The sequence below is a fragment of the Ostrinia furnacalis genome, unplaced genomic scaffold (genome assembly GCF_004193835.3).
Source record: "Ostrinia furnacalis isolate ACB-3 unplaced genomic scaffold, ASM419383v2 OfSCF7604, whole genome shotgun sequence".
Taxonomy (NCBI): Eukaryota; Metazoa; Arthropoda; class Insecta; order Lepidoptera; family Crambidae; genus Ostrinia; species Ostrinia furnacalis.
This window is the reverse complement of record NW_021137843.1, coordinates 717,986-728,646: the sequence shown is the minus strand read 5'-3', so window position 1 is coordinate 728,646 and position 10,661 is coordinate 717,986. Positions and strand designations below refer to the sequence as shown.

The window sequence follows — 10,661 nt, the reverse complement described above, 5'->3', positions numbered from 1 at the left end:
TTTAAATGTTCGCCTAGAACAGCATGATAGATTTTTGGTATGAGTACATTCGCAAGCGTATTTTTCCAATTTTCACGGTTATAATAGATTTCTATTAGAATGGTTCTATAATATTTGGATCGAGTATTAGTTACATACAATCGAGGTTCAATTTCTAGCTAACTAAATAGAATTTTACTTGCTTCCATGAATGTGTTCATAAATCACGGCTCACAAAAGACGCAGGATCGTGGTTATAATTGGCTGGTAAATTGATTATTTATAGGTCATCGCTTCGCATGTTTGCTGAGTAATTACTAGCATGTCGCGTGGACTCAATCATTTTGTGGGTAAATATAATGAAATTGAAGAATAACGAAGATTGAAGGTTTTTTTTAGAGAAAGAGGAGAGATGGGTTGACAAATTGACGTGCTAGAAATGTCAGAATCAAATTAATAGTGTTCGTTAACACGAAATAAACTGAATAAAGCTAAAGACCAAGGATTTCAAGTATTAGTTCAAATAATATTTTTGCTGAGAGTTCGATAAGAAATTACTTTGGAAGTTAATCAGGTTTTAAAACTTCTCAGGACTATGTTGCAGCAGAATCAATTTTCTAAGTAATATGGAAAAGGAAGTTCAATCTTCCTGGTTAGTTTTGCGCAGTCACTGCGTTTGATCACCGGCCCGGGCAAACGGAGCGATGCAACGTACCCACATTGTAGAAGCTCTAGAATCTGGAGATAGCTCATATTGGAAAAGGCAAAGATTATTTCCTGATTGGCGATTGTTATTCGTTTGTACGCTCATCTGGGCAGGCAACATGTTGAGCGCCACATTGTGGACGCACTGCAGACGTAGAGTATGCTAGAAGTATCAAGACATTTTATTATTTTGCGACTAACTAATAGATATTTGATATTTGGTTTGGCTAGTATTTGGATGCTGTTTTTCGAGCCCTTTTATAAAGCCAAGAGCCAGTGAATATGTAGTAGTAAAAGGGATCTATTTAATCGCGAAACTAGTCTAAAATCATAAGACAAATGTTGAGAGAGATTAAACTTTTAGTTGAGGCATCTACCATCCTTTCTATGAAAGCTCACACTTATTGAGGTATTATGTTTAGTTATTATTTAATAAGATTTTTTGAAAATCTGCTAATAGCATATACATGGCTTTTCCAGCGAAACTAGCTCTTATCGATCTTTGATTATGATAAAGTGATGCTGATTAGAATTAATACGTTCCTTACGCGTTGGATGAAATGTGAAATGAGTTGGATATTATGCTTTGGATCAGTGATGATTAATATAAGATGGCCACTAAACCTTTATGAGAATAACTTCCGTATTCATAAATATTAGAATCCCTGACAAATAGGATAAATAAATATTAATTACGTCTTGGTATTTTCTTCTTTCTGTCACTTGGCAGGGTACCCATCGATGATGGATTAAGACGACTAGTGTTGTCAGACATTGTACTATTTATTCGATATCGTAGATTAGGTACTAATCGCGTTACGTGCAGTCTCTGGAATATTTTCTAGCTTTTGCCTAAAAGACAAACTAAGTATCGATGCCTAATACCTATTCTGAGAGTTGAATCGAGTTCTGAGTGTCATAAATACGTATTCGTTCGTACGTTTCAGCCAAAAGACGTCCACTTCTGGACAAAGACCTTCCCCAAGGCTTGGACGAATAAACCACTGGACACGAAACCTACAAGATTTCTAAGGAAACACGATCAACCACTTTTTGCGGGGGGAGAGGTTTGACAATTGTCAAATAATGACATTTAGTGCTGGGAAAAGATCGTAAATTTTTATCGATAGTTATGTAAATGAATGAATGAATGAACCTAACGACCTTTAATTGAAAGACTATAATTAATTATTGTATCGTGTTTATTATAATGCCATTGGTAAATCATAGGTACAAATCATAGGTACAAATAATATTACAAATTATTCATATAGGTAGGTAAGTAGGTGAAATATTTTTTGGCTGTGTTATCATTATCAAATTCGTAAAGCAATAAACAAGTAATATTCTGTTACGATCGACTGCTAACTAGCTTTTGGTCTCAACAAATGTTATAATCTGTCTCACGTCACGGACAAAAGTTTCATCAATAGCCTATTTCTATACATTTCATGAAACACAATTTGATAACATTATGACAATTGTATTGCTTTGTAGCGCTTGCAGTACGGATGCACTATCTGAGAATATTTAATTCTTATCTAATGTTGTTGATATTCTTATGTTTAGGTCATTCGAGAAGACCTCCTAGTACTTATTTCAGTTTTGAAGACGTCGGTATATCCTAACTTCATTGATTCCAGAGCAATTTCGCGTTTCCGCTGTAAGCTGGATATTATCTTTGGTCGAAGATGTGTACACAGGGTACCTATCCTGTTGATGAGGGGTATTTCTTTTAGGGTTTTGTGCAGAATCGCGGAATATCCTGTCTCCTTGTTTTGCTTTCATAGATCGTTTCCTTTAAGTCTTAGAGTGGGTGCTTGTGCTTCCTCCTGAATAATGAGGTCTAAATGTCTGAGATTCAGAAAGAAGTCAAGTGATGCCGATAGAGTGGTTCTCATACAACCCATGGCCGCTATGTTTGCTAGGCACTATGCATGTTGTCGATATGACTTGCCCAGTTCAATTTATTGTCAAGGGAGATGCTCAGATATTTCACCTGTGTTGGTTTTGTTTTGAAAAGTTCAGTGGCCTAATTCACGTATCTTGACAGTCAAGATCTCTCTGATGTTCAGAAGTCGTCCCATTGAAAAACAGTTGATGACAGGATGGACCAAATCAAGTTCCAACCACCCCGGTATTTCACTAAACGTGAGGGGATGACACAGATCTAAAAGGTTCCACCTCGGTATTGCATACCGAAAATAAAACCTGTTAATGAAATAAAAAATAATAATTGTAGTCATTTGGCGTATTTTTGTGATGACATTATTAATATTTAGATGCAATGAAAAGTTTAAATTGTATGTTCCATCTGTGTGGATCTCATCATCTTTTGTTTCATGTGACTAAAATAAAGCCAAAAAATCAATCAACATCAAAAATATTTTATTCAAATTTGACCAGTATTTTGATGTACAACATATTTCAAAAAAGGTGTAATTATTACTTACATTTACTGGTGTGCTTGTTTTGTATGTTCCATCTATGTCTATCTCATAATCTTTTGTTTCATGTGACTAAAATTATCAAAACAAAAAAATCTATCAAAATCTAAAATTAATTTGAATAATTTCAGTTTCAGTTTGTTTGGTATATCGATAAACTTATCGACATTTTTCAAGCCCTTTACGTCATAAAAAATGAGATGTGAATGAATGAATGAAACCTATAATCCAACCAAATTAAATATGCTACATGTTTTAAGCATTTACATGTACAATGAGTACTTTTTAAAATGACGTAATCACATTTTGTTTACATATCAAATTTTATTTATTTTACGAAAAAATAGCTACTATAATAGATTTAAAATGTACTTACGCGTGATAAGAAACATTTCTTGTGTGACAGGAATAATTTTTGCAATAAAGTACGGCGCATTTACCCATTTTTCGTGATATTTTTACTCTTCGAGAGCTGGCGTCATACTGACAAAGTGACAACCTGACAACATTTACCATGGCTAATTTAGCCATGGTAAGTGCTAGCGGGGTAAAGACGAAACGTCACTCGTTACGCGTCCAGTGGTTTATTCGTCCAAGTCCCCAAGGTTTTCCACAATGAACGGTCCTGCACTGCCCGCATCCAGGCTCTTCCCGCGACCTTTATCAGATCGTCGATCCATCTAGTAGGAGGCCTGCCCACGCTACGTCTTCCAAATACGTATTATGTAAGACTGATTTAGTACTCCGTAGCTGCATCTGCCAGTCCATTGCGCCCGCGACTATTTTCCGCCCCGCTGCGTTGTGATGAGGCGCGGGCCGCGCAGCCGCTGCATCCAATTCAAAATTACTTGCACCATTAGGTACCAGAAAGGACACCTTATTTACTGCGATCTAGCTTTGTTTTAAAGCCTGTTTTAGCGATCGTTTTAAGTAATTTAATTTCTTTCTTGCTTGCTTTCGGCGACCAGATTTAATTTCGTAATTCAAAATCATTTAGCACAGATCAAAATATAAAGCCATAGTTTGAATAAACAAACGGTCAGAACCAAACAAAAAAGTAGTTCAGAAGTTAAATAAAGAAACATGAAAATTCAACAAAATGTTTAATAAGAACAGAGACAGAAGCCTCACAAACAACGAGTACCTATGACGGTAAATAAGGAACGAAATATTGCAAAGAGTAGCTAACTCATCACTTAAAAATTAAAAAGAAATAATGTAATAAAAGTTTTGTAAGTCAAACAGCCTTTAAAAAAAAGAATAAGAAAAAAAGATTGACTCATTCAAATCATTCATGCGTCATTCTTAATTCAAATAAGGAATTCAGAACTTTCATTTGTTTCACTTTCGTCCTGCAGATGCGCTGGCCAGCAGCGGGTTGACGGTGCCAGGGTTGCGGATGGTTTCCAAGATGGTCAAGATACGCGCGCGGTCGGGATCCGCTGGGGGCACCGGCAGGAATGGGTCTACCGGGGGCTTGTCCACCTTGAGAACCTTGTGGCTGGCAGCGCTCAAGCTTAAGCAGGCGGCTAGGAGGATCATGGCGAAGAAAAGTTTCTGGAAAAAACAGGCGTTTCAAGTAAGTTATTTGCTGATTACTTTATAACATAGGTACTCAATATTTGTGTGCATGTTACTTTAAGGTTTGCAGGTGAACTAAAAGCTGGAACATCATAAATTAGTCTATTTATTTAATTATTTAAGGTAACCTTCAGTTACAGTTCCCATTAATTACTATCATTTACTTTTTAACCATACACGCGAAAAGTTACCTAATTTTTCGGTCATAATATAAGATCAGGTTTTATTTATTTATTTATTTAAAATCTTTATTGCACACATAAGAAACAGTGGTACAACAGGCGAGCTTAATGCCATGTGGCATTCTCTTCCAGCTAACCAGAAAATTAGACAAAACAGAGAATTTAAGTGGGCGGTGCAAAATAGTACAAATACAAAAAAAAAAAACAAGGTTATTATCAAAAACCTAAGCTCATATCATAATAATATAGTTAGAGTAGGCGCACACCGTTGTTTTTTAGTTGGCCGATAGTTTTCAAATTGTATGAAGAATCGGCCAAATCGAATCGGCGTAGTGTGCGCACTCCCATACATGCCCATACTGATCAACAGCCCGACTATCGGCCGACAAAAATCAACGGTGTGCGCCTACTCTTAGACTGATAAAACATAGCCATTATTTACGTGCACAGAATTTACGTGATATGAATGTATTTTAGGTTAACGGTGCCCACACCCGCCTTGTTACACAATACTTGTTTTATACCGCTTTTCTAGAAGTTTACTACATGTAAGTCTTTGTATTGTATTTACCACAATACAAAAGCTTTATTTGTGAAATTATTTAATGATAATAACAATAATAAGTTTACTTACAAGAAAATTCATGATGATGATGATGATGGATCTATGGTAGTGATGCGATATCCAAGAGAAAATGCAACACACTACGGACACCGTAAATTTTTACAGTAATTTATAGCGGTCTTAGAATCATTGAATCGTAAACCACAGTATTGTATTTAAAACTAATTGGTGAATTTAACAAACGTGTTTTTAAGTGTACATTATCCGCTATTTTAGATGAAGTTTTTTATTAGGCAAGTGTCCATTGATAAAGCTATAATATTTTATGGGAAGAAAGAAGAAGGACCATTTGCATGGATAAAAAAATTCAATGAAATTGGGACTAAATGGATATCAGTAGTTGAAAACTACTTTTTTTTTACTGGTATTTTGCTACCAGAATCAATGTTTTTTTTTAAAATTGGATGTTAAGTTATTATTAAGTTACTTTTATTGAGTTTTGAGAGAGTAGGATAGTTTCTCGCAATTTTCTACGAGCAAACTGAAAAAGACATTGATGCGAGACAATATTTACAAATGATGATGATGGTTATATTTGCAAATGATGATGATGGTTATATTACAAGATCTTTTTTTTTGTCATTTTTTTAATTATATTTTTTTTTGTTTGTTTTTTTAATTTTTATTTATGCATTTTTATGAACTATGTATAATTATATTCCTTAAGGGCATTTACAATATATTTACAGAATTCCGCGAAAGACTTAATTGCTATTTCACTATTTGTTAGTGCTGGTATGTCGAATGGAGACACGTCTAAGTGATGACATAGGGCTACATGTGTCTCCCTTTGTTGGGCATTGGTGTGGCGTGTAAATAGCCACACCAGGAATAAAAAATTGCGGGGAAGAAAGATGATGCGGGGGTCGGCTGGTGACTCCAAACAACTCAAAAATACAGCTGCATAAAACGGAAACCACCAACCTGCGGATCAGAAGACGGAGACCAGGTTTCGAGGGTCGACCCGTCGATATTTCTTGCGGTTTTGATTATTTCAATATCTTCAGCAAATATTCAGCGGATTTTTCACATTGACTTCATTGACAGACGTTTCAAGACAACATAGAGTTTTTTCTTAATTTTCCATAGAGGTCTTTCGCGAAGGTTGGCTCCTGCGAAGGTGCTGGCCCCGAATCCGATAAACAGATTATAGTGGGAAACCATCTCATGCAGCTAGATAATTTGAGAGTTGGAGCCACCGAAGAAAAGGAAGAGAAGAAAGTTGGACATAGGCCCAACCAGGCATATCTCGGAGAAACTTTGAGAAGGTGGTCAATATCCTGGACAGTGTTTGGGTCACAAAATAATTACATTTATCGGTCGTGACTATTTTGAACCGGGTACTATAATGCACACATTTTGCCCCATGCACCGTAAGCACCACTTCCTTTGCTCATTTGGAAACCACATAAAACTTTAATAACAGAAAAAACCTTGGTAGTTTTCACAAATGTTAATCCAACAACCATGTTTTGTATCTTATCGCGTTGCGTGGAAGACAATGCTTCGAATGCCGTGATCGTGGGAATGGATATTGAGAAGTTAAAATTCTCTTTAGACACACGACACTATCTTGCACGTCGTTGCCTCTTAGATGATAATGAAAAGGAATATGGTTTATAACACAGTTAAATCTAAGTTTAATCTGAAATATTTTCATAAGCTGTCACGAAAACAAAACAAAATGATTTACCTTTCAGTAATTATTTAACAAAAAGAGAATTAAACGCCATTTATTTATACCAGGAAAAAAACTTCAAAATTCAAGCTTAAAGCACAAACTTCATCTCAAAACCTCCATCCATTTACTAAACTAAAGCTGTGATCTATTTTTACAGTTTTATGTGAAAAATCATTGTCTAGTGCAGATGATATTTTTCATTCAAGTCAAACACCAATCTTAAAATATCCGCACGCAATTATAGCTTTCATATAAAACTCGACTTTCAACTTAACCCTACAAATAGTTCGCCGAAACGGTTCAGTGACGTGAAATAACAAAATACTGCGTGTGCTCGTACTATAGGATCCGCGCTCCTTTGATCTCCTTTATTTGACACCGACGTCAATCCGCCGAAGTGGATATTACAGATTCCCGCAGCGCCTTTACATGTCTAACGAACGCTTAGTCTGCTGGGTATGGCACAGGAAATGTGATAAGCAGGGAAAACGTGTTATCAAGCGAAAATGAGCGCTGAAATAGAGAAAAAATTTAACTAAACAGCGTCTTAAAGGGCTTAAATCTATACTAATATTATAAATGCGAAAGTAACTCTGCTGACCGTCTGTCTGTCTGTCTGTCACGCTTTCACGCCTAAACCACTGAAGCGATTTTGATTAAATTTGGCATAAAGATAGTTTGAGTCCCGGGAAAGGACATAGGATAGTTTTTATCCCGGTTTTTGAAACAGGGACGCGTACGATAATGTTTTTCTGTGACAGACAAAATTCCACGCGGGCGAAGCCGCGGGCGGAAAGCTAGTATCTGATAAATCTAATTCTCACGAAAGTAGCTTACCAAGTTCAATCATGCTCTAGCTTTGAGCTTGAAACGAAATCCAAAGCCTTAAATACATAACTGAACGAGACATCAGCTCGCTATTTCAACCCTCATCGACCGCTGGATAATTCCACAATAGTGCTGAATAGTCCTGACAGGTCCTGTTAACAGTTGTATTTTATAGCTTTACTTTATAAGATAAAATACCTCTTTTGATTAAAGAGTTAATGTCTATTATGGCGTATGATGGGGGCCGAACTCATCAGCTCCCATAAAACTGGGGCCACAAAGATGGGGCTCGAAATAGTTATCAAGCCATAGAGTGTATAGTGGTTTTAAAAGGGAATGGATCGTTCGCTTTATGGACTATCTCCTTTTACGTCGCTCGTGATTGCCATGATGCCTTGTTTATGCTACACCTGTTGAATGAACCATGATTGCATGTTGAGATACCTACTTACCTGACAGAAAGTAGAATATTCGTAAGTCCTTAAACTTTCCTATGTATGAATTTTTCATGAATGCATGCATTTTAATCCACGATAGCCGAATGGTGACTGGCCGATTCGTGATCCGGGGAACGCGGGTTCGGGGGTTAGGTCCTCACCGCCGCTCGACTATTGTGGTGAGCTCACTCGTGACACAAGCATATTTAGCTTAGTATTAGTAATTTGTCAAATAACAAATTACTAATACTCCCGTTAGTCCTTCGTTAATAAAAAACATATTAAATACATGAAACGAATCAATTGTATACTTGCCTAATCATAAGAGTAATACATTTACGGGACTATTCCCACCTCTCTTTCTCACCGCTGCAACTCCTGTGTAGCCAGGATCTACAGCTTGACCGCCAATAAAAACTTAGCCAGTGTTACAAGTTTTTAAATCATTTGAAAGGCCAAATAACCTGATAAAACATTTATAACCGTAAACCAAAACGTAACATTCATAAAAGCACCTCAAATGTTTTTGCTCGTACAGTAATCATACATTGTTAGCTAGCAACTTTTACGCTTGTTTTACGGGCTGCAAGCAATTTCAACTTTGTGTGTATCCAAACAGAATACGGCTAAACGGTTGATAACATTTCTAATCTGGCGCGAGCGGGGGCAGTAGTAAAAACGCTCATTATAAACTCGTCCTTTACGGGTTAAAGGAACAATTTATGGTATAACCAGGAAATGTGAATATTTGGGATAAATAAGGACGGACGGTTATACATTAACTAGCGGCCGCCCGCGACTTCGTATGCGTAGATCCCGTTCATCTTCTTACGCGGTTTAGATTTTTTCATACAAATGTTTTTTCCCGCTAACTCCCGTTCCCGTGGGAATTTTGCAATATCCTGTTGTAACTAAGCTTTAAGTTTACTAAGGTACCTACATACCAAATTTCAAGCGTCTAACTTAAGCGGTTTAGATTTTTCATACAAAAGGATTTTCCCGCTAATTCCCGTTCCCGTGGGAATTTCGGGAATTCCTTTCTTAGTGCACCTCTACGGTACCTAAGCTACGTCCCTTCCAAATTTCAAGTGCCTACGTTTAGCCGTTTAGGCTGTGCGTTGATATGTCACTAAGTCAGTCAGTTTCTCCTTTTATATATTTAGATTAGCAATACAGGCTTTGTGCAAAGTTGTAGGGTATTAAAAATATATATTTACACTACCTACTTTACGTGGCTTCCTTCAGTAGGCTATCCTACATGATAAGCGAGCGATCCGCGTAGCTGGATGGGTGCCGCAGTGTAAACGTATTGCATATTGCGAGCCACAGTACAGTGATTACGCACGGAAAATATTCCCTAAAAATTCCACTTTAGTTTGTAATTTATTTTTTGGTGGATAATGCGTTTTTATAGGTCTATTAGATTACCTAAATAAAAATGGCGAGGATTGAAATCAACATCCTGTATATTTAAATACTATGTAGGTAAAAAATTATGAACCTATAACTACACAAAGCCAACGGCAAAAGAAGGAATAACTAAGATCAAATGATAAGTTTTAAATTGCTTAGCGGGGTACCCAATATTGATTTTACCAATACTGAAAAACATAAAGAACTTATCGAACTAGTTTCGAATACATAAAGGTAACACAATCTGTATTGAAACAGCGCGATCATATTCATAACCATATAGACGAGGGTCGTCAGCAGTTGTCTGTTCGTTCACCACTATTATTTCTTTAATAGTTGTGATACATGCAGTTACGAGTTTATGTATGACCTTTATAAATAAAAAATCATGTGAAAGAAAAGTGATACATTATTTTTATATTTAAAAAGTTGATTACATACCTCAGTTGGGACTAGAATCCAAGACCTTTGGCTTGCTGAGCGACTACTTACTCTGACCACTGTACCGTAGTTCAGTGGTCAGAGTAGTCGCTCCGTAGAAACATTGGTAAAACTGTCGATCATCAATCAAGGTTATCTTAAAGCCTTATGCTTATATGTACATGTAATAATTATTAATGCACAAAAAAACACTATAACTTTTTCCCAAAATACCTATCTTTATCAAACCTACCTTTGAACAGATGTTAAATTCAGAATAGAGCATCGAGTGTGGCTATTAAATACGATTCAGAATTTGGCTTTACGGGTAACGGGATGGGCTCTAAAACAGGATTTGGGTGT

At 36.5% G+C, this 10,661-nt stretch overlaps 1 long non-coding RNA gene across 1 annotated transcript; it reads right to left on the bottom strand.

Annotated features, from left to right (window-relative positions):
* Positions 1-2,245: 2,245 nt before the first annotated feature.
* Positions 2,246-3,545, bottom strand: LOC114365592 (uncharacterized). The gene is made up of 2 exons (XR_003656966.1): positions 3,508-3,545; positions 2,246-3,203 (listed from the first exon to the last, which is right to left on the bottom strand). It is a non-coding gene; the product is annotated as an uncharacterized LOC114365592 (long non-coding RNA).
* Between the last annotated feature and the right edge of the window lie 7,116 nt (positions 3,546-10,661).